This window comes from Protopterus annectens, chromosome 13.part0, assembly GCF_019279795.1.
Source record: "Protopterus annectens isolate FY-2018-M chromosome 13.part0, PAN1.0, whole genome shotgun sequence".
Lineage (NCBI taxonomy): Eukaryota > Metazoa > Chordata > Ceratodontiformes > Protopteridae > Protopterus > Protopterus annectens.
In genome coordinates this window covers 770,077,653-770,093,948 of record NC_056747.1, presented here as the reverse complement: position 1 = coordinate 770,093,948, position 16,296 = coordinate 770,077,653, and the positions used below count along the sequence as shown (strand labels likewise).

The window sequence follows — 16,296 nt, the reverse complement described above, 5'->3', positions numbered from 1 at the left end:
TTTTTGGTTTCGTTCCTGGATTGCCTGTATTTAATGTGATCTTGAGGGTTTTTAGAAGAACGCCATAAAGCCCATGCTTTGTTTCTAAGGGTAATTTTGAGTTTAGACTCTATAGAAATCCATGATGCAGTTTTTGCCTTGGTTCTCTTTGAACGAACAGGTGCATGCAAATCAAGGATCTCAAGGAATTTGTTGTTAAAGTATGCTACTGCTTCCTCTAAGGGGAGGTGTTTTAGAATAGACCAATTACATGAGTTTAGTTCTTGTTGGAATTTGGCAGGGTCAAAGTTTTTATTGTTTCTAACCTTTCTGCGTAAGGGTTGTTGGGAATTAATGGTTTTGTGCTTAATTACATATTTGAGAAGGTGATCGCTTAGGCCATTAAGGAGGGTACCAGAGGTGTACAGTTGGGGGTGACTGTTTATGAGTACCCAGTCAAGTATACTTTCTTTTTGGTTGGGTTTACCTATCCTGGTAGGGGTGGATATGATTTGTGTAAATGCATGCAGGTTAATATGGGTGGTTGGGGATTCTAAGGAACAGGTGCCCCAGTCTATGTTAAAGTCTCCAAGTAGTAGGGTTTCTTGTATAGCAACAATGATGTCAAATTGATATCATATCATATGTATATTGGCCTTGGCTGCCATTGATGTCACAAATGAGCTGAATGTCATTGCATGGCACTTGTCAAATATGAAATAGGGTAAAGCTTACACTTTTAGCCTTGGTGTTTTATTGGCTCAGTTTGTTCATTATAGATTGTCAGTGTACACAGTGAAGGTTCATATCACCTTAGGCTTGTATGTTTGTTTTTCACTTTTCTGCTTTCAGTCTGCAAATGTATAACACTCATCTGCCATGTATTTCCCTGACACTCTCAGTTTTACTGTTTCTAATGCTCACCTTGCAAATGTAATGTTGGTAGGATATCACTGAAGAGACTAATAGGTTAAAATCCCTTGAAACCTATCTTTTTTTCTGCTTCCAGTCTGCAAATGTGTAACACTCACCTGCTCTGTGCTTCTCTGACAGCTTCAGTGTGACTGCTTCTATGGCTTACCTTGATAATGCAGCGTTTGGTAGAATGTCACTGAATAGGGTAATGGGTTCAACTCCCGTGATGCCTTTCTTTTTTCTGCTTTCAGTCTGCAAATGTGTAACACTCACCTGCTATGTGTTTCCCTGATGCCTTCAGTGTCACTGCTTTTATGGCTCACCTTGTTAAGGAAGTGCTGGGCACAGTGTAACTGGACAGAATTGATGGTTCAGATCTCTCAATGCTGAATAGGTATTTTTCCCCTGATATTTACAATATCGCACAGGTACAATGATCAAACTTTGATGATGATGTAAGGACTGGTATAGGTCAGTAAATCCTGTTACTTTTGTGTATCCCACCTATTCTGTCTGCGTTTCACATTTTTTAACTTTATGTACTTTAGATTTATTACTGTGAGTATGTCTTATACCCCTTCTCTACTGTGTTCTGCATCCCTTATTTAGTCATCAACTCCCTTTGCAGTCTTATGTCCTCCACACTTGGGCATCCTAACCTTAATTCCTTTCATAAAACATTTCTCTGCATATCTTTAGCCTTGAGTTGCAAGAATAGATCCGCACCTTAGCATTATCATCTGAGTGTGTGGTTTCACCTTGACTATACTAAATGTTCATGCATGGTCAATGTTTACAACAGTTGCTTGTAGTTTACTGTGGCCATACATTGGTCTAACATAAACTTCTTGTGGGTTCCTACTGCAGCCCCATTGAGCAGGCCATCATTGCACACACTGGCCTGGCCGTATGCATTGTTAGTGAGCCTCAGGACTTGTCCAGCATGAAATGTAAACAATGTTGGCTTGACAGTGATCATGGATGTGTCATTTCTGAATCTCTGGGTAGGACAATGTTTAAATATTACTCTAATTTACTTAAAAAGTTAATAGCATAACAGATTTTGCATCAGCATACCTTTTCTGAAAAAGAAGTATGAAACGCTAATGTTTGGCATTACTGAGTATAATACTCCGTGATTTATAAGAAAAAAAATTGTCTGAAGGACAGCAGTCTGGCATTACTGACTCACTATAATCCTCTGTGACTTATCAGAAAATTAAAAATAGTAGGAGGAACAGACTAGGCAAAAATATGAGGTAAAATCAGGTACATTCTATAAAATCATGACCAGGTGAATGGTATGAGGACTATATTTTCAGCCTTGGATAAAGGCTGTCACAGACATCAATAATCATCAAAGAGGCATTAAAGGAACACAACACTTCTCTAAATCTCCTCTAATGTCTGATATTACTGACTGACAATAATCCTCTGTAATTTATCAGAAATTCTCAAATAGTAGCAGAGATAGACTTGGCAAAAATATGAGGAAAAATTAGGTATACTCTACAAAATCACAAATGTTTGAGAGGATTATACCAATATTTTCAGCCATGGAGAAAGGCTGTCATGAAAGTCATTAGTCATCAAAAAAGTCTTAAAGGATCGATATGCTCTAAAGGCTTCTTTAATGATTTCTGTCTGCCCTGACCGTCACTCTAACAAAGATGGAAATGGGCCTGCACCAAGCGCTATGGACCTCTCAACTGTATGTCTTTTAGTGGTACAGACACCACCAAAAGCAATACATTTGAAAAGTGCATAGAACTTCACATGTACTTCTTAACTTGGACACTTCTGACTACCTCCTTCACAAATACACTACCCACATGGACGGACACACACACACACACACACACACACACACACACACACACACACACACACACACACACACACACACACACACACACACACACTAAACATTCACTTCAGCCAGTCAGAAGTTTAACTGATCAGATAGGAATACTGAATACACTCAGATAGTGGGAAACATCTCTCAGTGTGTATTCAGTACATTTATATGATATAATGACTTAAAGTTGAGAGGAAAAACTTGACTCCTGAATCCTGCCTGCTGTAATTAGAATGAAAAATGCTGCGAATAGCTGAAGGTGGGAGCTGATGTGAAATGAAGATCCTAAAGAATAGCGTAATCAACCCAAGGCAGGTTTTTATTATAATTTTTTTTAAATAAAAAAAAAGTGTGTGTGTGTGTGTGTGTGTGTGTGTGTGTGTGTGTGTGTGTGTGTGTGTGTGTGTAGGGGGGGGCAAGGGGCGTATTGAAGAAAAAGGGCCTGGAACTGCAACTCTATCAGCACCCACCTTAATCCAGCCCTGCATATCAGCTATAAATACCAGAAATCTGGAATGACACAGTAGTACTACTCAAGATCTATAAAATATTTCAAGATTTTAACAGCAGATAAACCTGTTTAAAACTAATCAAGAGATTCTTCTTCTTCATTCAGCTTTTCTCAGTTAGGAGCTGCCACAGTGGATCACCTGTCCACTCATGATTGGCAGTGGAGTTTTACAGTGTCAAGTTGCCAGCCCGGTGCCCAACCTTTCACAAAAGGCACACACACATGCATGCACTCATGCCTAGGGCCAATTTAGTGTGTCCAATCCACCCACAGCATGTCTTTGGGATGTGGGAGGAAACCAGAGCACCTGGAGGAAACCCACGCGACCACAGGGACGGCATGCAGACTCCATACAGAAGGCTCCCCAGCCGAGGATCGAACCAGAGAACCTCTTGCTGTGAGACGGCAATGCTAACCACTGCCTATGCAAATATGTTTGCATTATAGGTTCATAAGTTCATAAATTAGTACTAGGCTAGCTGCCCTTTAAGGCCATTTTAAGCCTAGCTAATTACACTATGTGAGAATCAAACTCTGCACCTTGTGCTCATAAGGTAAATACCTTAACCGTTATGCCAAACTCCCACCCCCAGTTATCCAGGGATGATGCATACCTTGTGCCTGCTGTTTACTTTATGAGGACTCAGATCCCCACAAGTCTAAACTGATGAATATAGTGTCAGGTCATGTCTATGAACAATGGAACAGTGCTGAATTCAGTAACTGCCTGCACATTTGGATGCATCTCACAAGTTGGTTACTCTTGTTATATGAGCTGAGGCTGCATGGAGCACAAGTACTATAGTTTCTTGCTGCATATAACAAAAGTACAGTCTCAGTAGCATAAAGGTAAATCTTGAAGTTTATGATGACCACAATTACTGCTGTAGCCCCTGATACGTGACATTTTGTTTCCCAGAATGTCGTTACAGATACATTCCACTAAGCTAAGGTTAGGAATCACTCAGGAAAAATATACCTACTGGCAAGCACACATTAGCTCACAACAACATGGTGATTCAGTTAAACAAATTATTCTGAATGGCACAAGTCTCCCCAGACATCAGTATTTCCTTTCTTTAAACATCTATATAAATATTAAATTGCATAATTCTATCATGATAAAACAACAGGTAAAATGGCTATTTTCACTCCTGTTGACTCTTCTTCCATTATGCTGATGTCCATTAAATGTTACCACCATGGGCATGTTTCTTGCACAATGGCTTATCTTTCTTTGAGAAGAAGGCCTGCCCTTCTAATGAAGTACAGCAAACAGAACATACAAAACAGGTGTCATGCCAGGTATAGCCTAAGGCTTCTAAGAACTTGTCACCGGCCTCAATTGGGAATTCACATCCATGACACATGGTACCGAACAAACTGTAGAAATCTGTCTCACAGTAAGGTTCACCATCCTCCATGTGAAAGACATTATTACGGATCGGTCTATGACAAACAACACAGATGAAACAGCCAACATGCCAAGTCTGTTTTAAGGCGTTGATGACCTCACCAAGTATCTTTCTCTGACAGCGGGTGCATTCTGGTGCAAAGAACTGCTCATAGCAATGCTCAAAATATATGAAGCCCTTTTCCTGGACAAATCCAAGATCAGCCATTGAGGTTTTGCAGTGGGCACAGTTAAACTCCTCTGGATGCCATGACTTCCCTAAGGCCATAAGGAATGACAGAGTTGCATTCAGCACACATGGGTGTCCTTTTTCCTGCAGGAATATGCTCAGCCCTCTGTACTAATGTATCCTGGCCCATTGGCTGGGGCTGTGGAGCAGGCCTATTACCTGTACTCCATAGCCCCTGCTTAGCTGGAGAGTTTGATGACCATCCAGATTGCGTTACATGTCCAGACATTGCAGTGGCCTTTGGCATACTATGACCTGCTTGGCTGGCAGACTGCAGACCTGTAACTTTCCCTGTGCCTGGGCCTTCACCACTCTGGAAAGTGGAAACAGTTGCTGCATTGGAGTAAGCTGGTTTAGGGACATTTGCTGGTGCCTTGGACATGGTCTTCACTGAAGCTGCTGCATGGCCACCAGCAGGGGTTGGTGCCACAAAGTCATTTTGCTCATTTTGACTTTCTACGGCAGGACTTGGAGTTGAAACAGCACTTTCAGTGCCAGTGATTTGTGCCAGGATGTAAAAAGACCTGGACTGTGTAGTTCCTGTCCTTGGATGCCAGTCTTCAGTGTCCACCATCAGTCATTGTTTACTAGCCCCACTAAAAAGTGGAGTATGTGGGAAGTCCACATTGGTATCCAGAATGCGTCTCCTTGTAGTACTGTTCTGTTGCTTGCTGTCACCTTGGTTCTCCTTGAGCTCTTTTCTCTGCACCTGTGCTGCTTGCACAACATTGCTGCTTGAGTACAGATTGGCAGAAGTACCATGTGTTGCTGGCTGCCGTGGAACATGAAATGAGGGATTAGTTTTTATGCATACTGTTTTGTTCCTTTCACCTCATTCTGGGTTTTATTTCCACCCTTCTTTTCTTTTTATTGTTTATGATGGCTATTGCCACCTATCATTTTACTGCCTGACTCACTAGCTTTGTGTTACCCATGTTAACATGTTGTATCTTGTTGTATCTTTCGGCTTTTCCCGGTTAGGGGTCGCCACAATGGAACTCCGGTCCGCTAATGATTGGCAGTAGATTTTTACGTGCCGAGTTGCCAGCCCTGACACACAGCCTTTAATGAAGGTACGCCCATTCACGCATGTCTCCACACAGAAGACGCTCTAGCTGAGAATCAAATAGGGCAACATGTTACTGTGAGGCGACAACGCTACCTCAGCACCACCACTGCAGTAGTTGTTACCCATGTTAACATACATTTAAGTAATTCAGCTTAGAAAAAGTTAAAATGGCAGATGTATACTGAAAATGATGAAAAATCAATTTGTAAAATTCCATTTATAAGACTTCTGCCTGCCTTTCAACCTAGGTAGCGGTTACCAACAATCGTAACACTTCCTGTACAGTCTTTTTCAAATCATGAGGTCAGTTTGAAAGTCAGGTAGTTTTTTACATAGTCACAGTCATACTGGTAGAAAGTTAATATACAGAGCAAGTATGCAGGAAGCACATTTGTCATCAGAAATTAAACACCTCATTTTACTGTCATCAGGTAATACAGTATACATGGTACAAAGTCATGGAATATTGAGAGTACAGGCATTATTTTGGTGCAACTGGTGCAAATAAATTAAAATGGGCAGACAATAAACTTTATGAATACATTATGTAAGGAAGCTGCAACCCAAAGTTGCAGTACTATACATGTAATACTTTCAAAAAATGTTTTTGTTTCTCACCACAGAGGTCTACCATCAGCTATATCCTGGAGTCTCTCTCTCATGACCCCCCAGTATTAAGCTGTATTCTGTGTTTCACCTTGAAAATATCTCTAGAAGAGCTGCTACCTGGTGAGAGATTAAAGCTAAAACAGCAGCTTAAGCTTGTATTTACAGATAATGCTGAAACCAGTCTGGCTAGTTCTAATGTGAAGGAATGGCAGACGCATATTCATCAGTCACATTACAGATTAACTAAATACAGCCTAGAGCCAGAAAAATGACTATGCTTTAAGAATCCACAGAGAAAGAGAATGCATGATTTTATTTACTTGGATAAATAAAGTTATGTATAGAGGCTAATACTGATAACTGCTGAGTATCAGTTAAGTAAGACAGCTTACAGTCTTGTAGTTTTCACACTCAGCTTTCTATCATTCCTGAATGAATTGATATGCACATTGTTTGAAATACAAAGGTTATCAAGAAAAGTAGATAAATGAAAGTACTGTAAAAAGTGATACTATTTAAGTCACAACTAACTACATACTTGTGCAAATATTTGCAAACCTTATGACGTGTTGGTCACTGGGTGTGCTGAATATCAACTACCTTAGTTATTTAATATAACAGGGATACTCAAAGTGTTCTTCTAATGTTGAAAACTGATAACATTTGGAAACAGATAATTTTAAATTCACTGTCTTAAAACCTAGCTTAAAACCTAGTATCACAAATAGTTAGTTTGATGTTCTCTAACATACCTAAAGTCTAATTTAATTGCATCATAGTGTAATAGTAATATTTAGCTCAAGCCCAGCAAGTGGAGTACAAAACACATACAAACCTCCACACTATGAAATCCTGGGTAGTATAGAATAATAGATAAATAATTGCACACTATAGATAACATTCTAATGTAGTTGTGATTCAGGAGAGCCCAATAGCTTGATTTAAAACACACTTTAGGTGGACCACAGTAAGAAGATATCATAGGTAAACACTATGCATAATAAAGTCATTACATGTTTGACACTGCATATCTGAAATATTTATGCATTTGTTAATTTATTTGCTTGATACATTTGGTAAACACGTGCCTTTTTAAGGCACTTTCTACCGGTGACATGAGTACAATGTCTGGTTATGTGACTTGTTCAGAGTCATATAACAGGCACGCACCTCAGTGCACATTATGTTAGGTACCAAGGTTAGAGTGAGGAATAGCAGTTGATAGACACTAAGGCAGAGAAGATGGAGGCTGAAAGGGGAGTGGATTCTCTAAGGGAGGGCAAAGCACAAGGACCAGATAAGTTGCCTCCAAGGATCATCAGGAATCTGGCAAGTGTGCAGGCAGGTACCCTGATGGACATTTTGAACAGATCACTGGCCACTGTAGAACGTTTGTAAATTAATAGCAAACTGGCTGACAAACAGAACCCAGAAAGTTAAAGTGGGCAGCTCTACCTCCTGCAAAAGACCGGTCACTAACAGTATACCCCAGTGTTCTGCAGTTGGACTACTCTTCTTTGGCATTTACTTCTCATAGGTCAAAGCTAATGTTAAAGGTTTGTAGTTGACCAAGTCTGCAGATGCTTACAAACTTGGTGCAATCATAAATTCCCCAGAAGACACCAAGATCCTCCAAGAGGGACTGCCCAAAACAAACAGCTGGTGTCAAAACAATGGATTGAAACTAAATGCCAAGAAGTGTATAATTGTGTCCTTCAGCAAGCATGACTTCCCTTGTAACTATCACAGTGACAACAACACACTCCTGAAAACTGATCCTTTAGTTAGGAATCTGGGACTGTATGTCAACAATGAAGTGTCCTTTGATCAGCATGTATCTACTGTTGTAAGGAGGTCATTTTTTTCATTGCAGAATTTATATCTAAAGGTATTGCTTCCAGGTCCAGGGATGTAATCATTCCACTGTACTCGGCTCTCATTTGACTGATCATTGAGTATAATGCTGATTTCAGTGTATATCTGTCTAAATAGTTGTCAAACGTGGAATAACCACAGTGCTTTTGCACTAAAAAATCAAGGGCCTAAATCATAAAAACTATGCAGTCCATCTCAAAGCCTTGTACTTCTTCTCAGTGTCATACAGATTACTTAGAGGTGACCTGTTTCTTATGTACAGAGCTTCAACAGGCCCTTTTCGGTCAGACCTATAACACATTTGCAATTGCAGTGGTATCTTAAACACCAACTCGAGGGATCTCAGTCTCTTTTGCAAAATAAGTAGAACATGTTTGAGGCATAGGTCTATATCACAAAGAATATCACTTCTATGGAACGATCTTCCACGCTACATAAAGCAAAGTACTTCTCTAACTCTTACTCCAGTCAATCTTAATTTAGATGAAGTGATGGGTAACCACAAATTCACCCTTGGTTCAGCACCCCTTTCCCCTATGGATAGGTTAAACATGTAAATGTCCCAATACATCTTTGTTCTGCCCATCTCTGGGTTATTTGTATGTAAAACATAGGGGCTAAAAATGACCATGGGAATGTAAGATTAGGCTTCTTAAGATCCTCACAGATCAGTAGCTTAGTAAGCACCTATGAACCTATAAATGAACTATCCCTGTATAAGGGAAGGGTAGCAGGAAATATTAAGGGAACTACAACCCTGTTAACCTAATAGAAGAGGGTCTATGTTCAGCTATCGGATGGAACTTCTATTGATTGGCTGAACATTGAACCCTATCCATCGAACATTCTTTCAGCGAACATTCATTTAATCGATGGGAAAAGTAACTAGTTGGCCACCACTTGCCCATCTGACCCTTTCCCCACTACAGTGTGGTCTTGGAGTTGGTATATATAGTTGGGGGTGGGGGGCAAAGCCCCCTACCTTGGTGGGTTTGAAATGCTGCAGTGGGGCACATGGGGAAGTGGTGGCCATCTAGTTACTTTCCCTCATCAATGAAGTGAACATTTGCTGAATGAATGTTCGATGGATAGGGTTTGATGTTCAGCCGTTTGATGGAAATTCCATTTGCTAGATGAACATAGACCCAGCAAAATAAGCAGTGATACTCATAGACAGAATCCTGAGGGATAGACTGGTTGCTTTCTTTGAGGGCTGCAGCTTCTGGAACAACAGTCAAAAGGCTTTATAGTTAGTAAGAAGTTGCCAGTAAAATCTGATTCAGTTTTGTGACTGAGATAAAGGAAAAAACTTGACATAGGATTACCAGTAGATGTGGTCTACCTGGATTTTACTGAGGCATTTAAATTGATCCTGCCCAGAAAGCAATTAGTTAAACTGGAGGGATTGGGTAGGATGATGACTATGGAATTAGGTTGCTCCATGGTTGAATGACTGGAGCTGGACAATGTCACTAATAACAAGGGCACCACAGGGGACAGGTTTAGGCCTAGTACTCCTCAGTGCATTCACTTCAGACATTTATGAGTGAAAAGAGAGCAGATTTGACTTATTCATTGATGGCACAAATTTAAGGAAGGATTTGGAAAAGATGACCAGGTGGACAGGAAGTGGACATATAAGGTTCACTGTATGCAAATGCAAAGTATTGCACCTGGTTAACTGTAACTACTGAGAAAACATAGCAGCTGTAAGGAGTAGAAGTAATAGTCAAAAAACAGAAAAAGGATCTGTGTGTGTTAGTCACACCTGGCATGGACCAACAGAAGGACAATCGTAAGGCAGTGGCAGGAGCAAACAGAATTCTGGGATGTATCTCAGGGGTATAGTCCAAATGTGAAAATATAATGCTATAATTTTACCAGGCCCTGATTAGGACTACATGATGAAGATGATTGTTACATCCTTAATTCTCTGCACTAAACTGCCTGGTTGACTTGAATGAGATGAACATGTATAAAATTTCTAAAGAATTGTAATACCTAAAATCTGACTGACCTGAATGAGATGCAAAAGTATAAAATGTCTAAAGAATTGTAATACCTAAAACCTGACTGACCTGAATGAGATGTAAACGTATAAAATGTCTAAAGAATTGTAATACCTAAAACCTGACTGACCTGAATGAGATGTAAAAGTATAAAATGTCTAAAGAATTGTAATACCTAAAACCTGACTGATCTGAATGAGATGTAAAAGTATAAAATGTCTAAAGAATTGTAATACCTAAAACCTGACTGACCTGAATGAGATGTAAAAGTATAAAATGTCTAAAGAATTGTAATACCTAAAACCTGACTGACCTGAATGAGATGTAAAAGTATACAATTCTAAAGAAATGTAAAAAGAGAACATGTGTGATCTCTGCACCATGGGATTGTATCCTATTCTGGAAACAGCACTGGATAGATGCCAGTACATTGCATAGCATATGAACTAACAACCATATGCATACCAGGGGCTAGATTAGCATTGCCAGTCTACCTGTTAGCATATCTTTGGAATGTGGGAAAAAAAACAAAGACTCCAGTTAGAACATACAAACTCGAGTCTATATCACATAGTCGAAGTATGACAACTTCGAACGTTATATGGTCAAGACCATATGTTCAAAGTTGTCATACTTTGAATGCAAAAAATAAATAAATAAATAAATAACTTACTTGACACTTGTAAGCACCTCCCACACCCCCTGCTCTTTAAATATACCAACTCCGAGACTATGCCGCATTGTAGTGCGGTCTCAGAGTTGGTATATTTAAAGAGTGGGGGGGGTGTGGGGGTCGCAGGGGGGCTTGCCCCCCGCTTACAACCCTTTATTTAGTTTCCGCTTGTTTTTTTTTTTTGAAGTTTTGTAAGTTCAAACATATAATTTCGAACATATGGTGTTTGAACTTACAAAACTTCGACTATCTGATATAGACCCTGCAAACTCTACTTAGAAGGCAACTCTGCTGAGAATCAAACCAGAGGATCAAGTACAATTAGGCAGCAATGTTAATTGCTGTTCTATCGTGGAGTCATTACATGGAGATTGTTTTAGTATATTAAACCCCAAATAACTCTTTAAAGCATTAGAGAAATGTAGCTGCCTAAAGGCAGGCTTTCTGGAAAAAAAACATGCTGATTTTTTTTTTGACTGAAACCACTGACTCATGATAAAGTATTCAGCAGTAATATGAGGCTGATATTTACCTTATCATGAACTCAGCACAAACAAGGCTTAGCCTGCAAGTGTTCTTAAATGGCAACTTTATACAAAACACAGCTCTTCATTCCAGTATTTTATCCTCTGTAAAACAGTCCTTACATTGCTGTATAAATAAAGCATGACTTAGCCATTCGTTCCTTTGTGTGGTATGTGGCTTCCTCAGTGCACACAATGTTAGGATTGCATCTAATCTCTCTCACTTTACTTTCTTTAGAAATGTATTTCACCGACTGCTGTATCTTATCACTCAACATATTTCAGGCCTTTGTACCAGGAAAAAGCCAACACAGACATATGGTTGTAGCAATTGCATTTTCCTATCTACTAGTGATGACAAGGATTCTACAAAGTATCTAGTAATGCAGCCTTATCAAATCAACCTTATATCAGACAGCATTGAAACTACAGGTACATGACATGTTTCCTGGGAAACGGGCAGACTAGTTCTTTTAGTGCAATTTGACAGTCAAATCTGGGTGATGAGATTAGGAATTAAAACAGGAAACTGGACTTCAGCTGATGGTGTTTTAAGAAGAAGACGCACTTACTCAGTTGCTCTTATTTGCTTGATAGTTTATTTTTAGTATAACCAGATTTACATTTGGAAGGTGGTATAGTTTTACAGTGAAGTTTATGTCCCAAATGGTATTTAGACTAATACTGGGTGGAAGCATAAAAAGAAGCTTGGTAAATAAGATAGCATGGCACATAGTACTAAGGTGGTGTTATCCTGTCAACATCTGAGACATAATGTCTGCTGTGGTACCCTCAGACGAGTAAATGGCAGAATTTCAAAGAGGACTGGAGAATGTAAAGAACTTGGTAAATATATTTCTGGATTATAATGAGACTATGTTGAGGCATTGAATTTGCATGCAGGTGCTATTGAGGAATTATAGAGAAAAAATAAAGAATCTAGAGGTAATATACATATGTGTTGCCTGAGCTGGAGATGCTTAAAGAGAAACAAGTGGATAATGAACATAGAACAAGACGTAAGAATATCTGTATCATTAGCATGCAAGAGAAGGGGAAGGAAGAAAGGGGTCTTATGACCAGTCCACTCACCTAGTTAACAAACAAAATAAAAAATAAATAAATTAGAAGATATAAAGTGAATCCAGAAAAGTAATCCATCTAACTCAAGAAAATGTATATTTGATATTTATATGTAAATATATAAATGGTATATTTAACAGTTGTTCAGAACTGGACTCCTCATAGAGAATTGATTAGAATTGTCCCATTTAACTGTTTGAACATCTATTTTTATGAGAATCAGTCATTAATGCAGATTCTGTTTGAGCTGGATAATCATCCATCAAGACAATTTTTACTCTGAGAAGGTAGGATGGATCCACAAGCTCTGGTACAGCTAATACATCTTTTGTTTTTGACTTATAGACAATGGATTATCAGCTGAATCTGGTAGTTTAGTCAGGGATTTCCTTTTTCTTCTCTTTACTTGTATCCGAGGACCTTGCACCAAATACGGTCTAGAATTTTCTTTATAACCAATTACAGTACTTAAAACTAAACTACTGTGAAATACCAAATGAATCTTGATTTTGCCTGATTTTCTCCTCACTCTTTCCTCTTTGAACTAAACATTTCTGTGAATTACCAAATGATTCTAGTTTTGGCCCATTCTCATCCTTATTCTTTCTCCATTCTGTAAAACTGAAGGATTTTGTGATACTTTGTCACAGTAAAACCTATATCTTTCACTACCTTTCTGTAAACAGCTCAGTAGCAGTTTTATTATCCTTTTTTGGCTTAAGACATTTCCCCATCAGCAACTGTTCTAGAGTAAAACTCACAGATTGTAATGGCATGCTTCTATACCTAACAACAGATTGATAACTAAAAGCTCTGAACTGTCATACTTTCAGATGTGTTTTTTATTGCCAGAACCATTCATTCCACTTGGGTGTAATGTTAAGAATACCAAGGACACAAGAAAACGGGTCTGAACTCCCACTGATTTATTGAGTTATGAAATACCTGGCTTACTAACTGAGTACCACATTAGTTCATCAGGAGTTCTGTGTTTGACAGTGATAGATTTCAGAAATGCAACAACAATTTGGCTTGTGATATCATGTAAGTACACATTTTTAGTACTAGTCTGGACACAACGGATGATGTACTTCTTTGTATTGAAAAGAAGCAATCTTCCACATTTCTGTATTGTTAGTTCTGTTTGTTCAGCCATATTAAACCAATATAGAGCATCTCACCTTCTTTTCACTTGCACATGCCATGGTGTGACTCATGGATTTTTCTTAATATGGCTTCTCACTGTTCAATAGGAATAATAATCCCCGAAAACACAAAAGCTCATATCACTATAGAAAATAAACACAAATTAACAGAATAAATGACTTTGCATTATTTGACCCACATGTCACAACTGAGCAAAATGTAATTCAGTGTCTTCCCTTGTACCTACTTTAAGCTGCACTAGCTTCTTGGTAGACAAAGGTAATAGAGAAAAAATCCATAGGACTTTCAAAGTTTTCTTAAATAAATTGTCCTTGGACTCATTGGGTTATGCTGTACTTAGTATAACTGTGTGTATTAACTTTTGTACTGAACTTGCAACTCAAATGTTTGCATCCACTAAAGTCTTGCAGATGCCTTATATAAAGACTTCTTGAATATCCTTTGGGATGGTTTATGGTCCATTTCTCTTATTCTACTTTAACTCTGCAACTGTAGATTTACTCTAGGATTCATTAAAACACTCATGGTTTGCACTAATTTCCCAATATGGGTTAGCAATAAGCACAAAGGCAAGAAACTTTGATTCAGAGACAGATATGGAGGTAATGATAAAAGCATAATTATATGCTCGTTACCATGTCTCTGACTGAAACATTAGCGTAGTCTGACCACACTAGTGTTTTCCCTAATAGCCCATGTACTGCATTAGCAAGGGTCCTCTTACACACACATACTCATCAACAAAACAACCCCCCCCCATATTTCAACACATTCACAGAAGCTCCTATCCACACACTTGTGTGCATGCACGTGCACACACACTGACCTGTGTGCACGAGCACACACATGCACACAAACATGCACACTTACGCACGCACACACACACACACACACACACACACACACACACACACACACACACACACACACACACACACACACACACACACATTCATGCAGCCTCACTCATGCCTCAGCAGACATGTGTGCGCGCGCACACACACACACACACACACACACACACACACACACACACACACACACACACACACACACACACACACGCATACACACACGCACACACATGCACACACACACGCACACGCACATGCACACGCACACACACACACACGCACACATTCATGCGGCCTCAGCAGACATGTGAGTGTGAGCACACTCGCGCGCGCGCGCACACACACACACACACACACACACACACACACACACCCTTGTGAATGGGTTATAACCATGCTTTGACAGGAGTCACTTTTCCTCCTTGAGTAAATTTTACGTAGTGGAGCAATTCTCTGAATTGCTCAGTTGAGGAAATCGGGAAACACAGACATTTCCAGTGAAGAGCATGTGGTTAATTAGCATTAACCATTCCCTGGATTGCTGAATTAGCATGCCACTTCACCCACAACACTTCTTTCTGCACTGAGCCCCTGTGATGGGACAACTTTAGCAGTACTGGTCTATGAATTACGAATGCATAGAGTGATGCAAAAACCTTTTGAGGTAAGCCTTTCTGAATCCCAGGAATAGTCACAGAACAACCAAAAACTACAGCAAATTCTGTTTGAACATAGCATATCTGAGTATCATTCAGAGATTTTAAGCCATAAGCTATTGGATTACCTTCATGCAATAACTTTTTATTTTGCATTTTTTGATCTTTTGAGCTTTTCGACTACTGTTTGTGCCTATATTACTGTTTTATTACCTTATTTTCCTGTTTTTCTGTGCTTAAATTGTTGATTGCACTTGTTGGCTAAAGTTTTGCTTAAAAGTAACAAACAGGCTAATACACTCAAGTGTACCAGCCTTTGATAGCAATTTAGTCGAAAAACAAAGCATTTACTGCATTTTTTCTGTCTGTTTGCAAAAAAACTAAAAAAAAAAAAAATACTTCTCCTTTCCTAAACTTTCCTAGCTAGTTGTTCCAGTGATCAAATTTTGCTGATCCCTGGGCTTTGTATTTGGTTTCTGTGTTCCTCCATTTTCTTGTGTGGCCAGAGGTAGTTTCTTTACTCACCAGTGGGAGTGGGGAGTACTGAGCTGCTTGTTTGTCCTCAGAGGAGTGGTTAGAAACAGCAACTAGTAATTCGTTGGGTCATTTCCTGTTTTTTCCCACCCCCTGCTATAAAGCACGCGTTAGCGCGCTTTAGCGCGGAGTTGCCACTGTTGCACACAAGAGCAGCAGCGGTTAAACAAGGTTAAACTATTCGGGCTACCTAAATTCCACTCTTCAAATTTTCCCTTATAACTACCTTCCTCGAACTGTATTGCTGATCTAACCAGCGTATCCTATAACTAAAAAGTTCATCTCTACTTGATTCCCAAGTACACTATTCTCTATCTGTAAAGCCTAGCACTTGCTC

The 16,296-nt window shown here is 39.3% G+C and overlaps 1 pseudogene; it reads right to left on the bottom strand.

Annotated features, from left to right (window-relative positions):
• Nucleotides 1-4,446: 4,446 nt before the first annotated feature.
• Nucleotides 4,447-5,691, bottom strand: LOC122788360 (annotated as a pseudogene).
• Between the last annotated feature and the right edge of the window lie 10,605 nt (nt 5,692-16,296).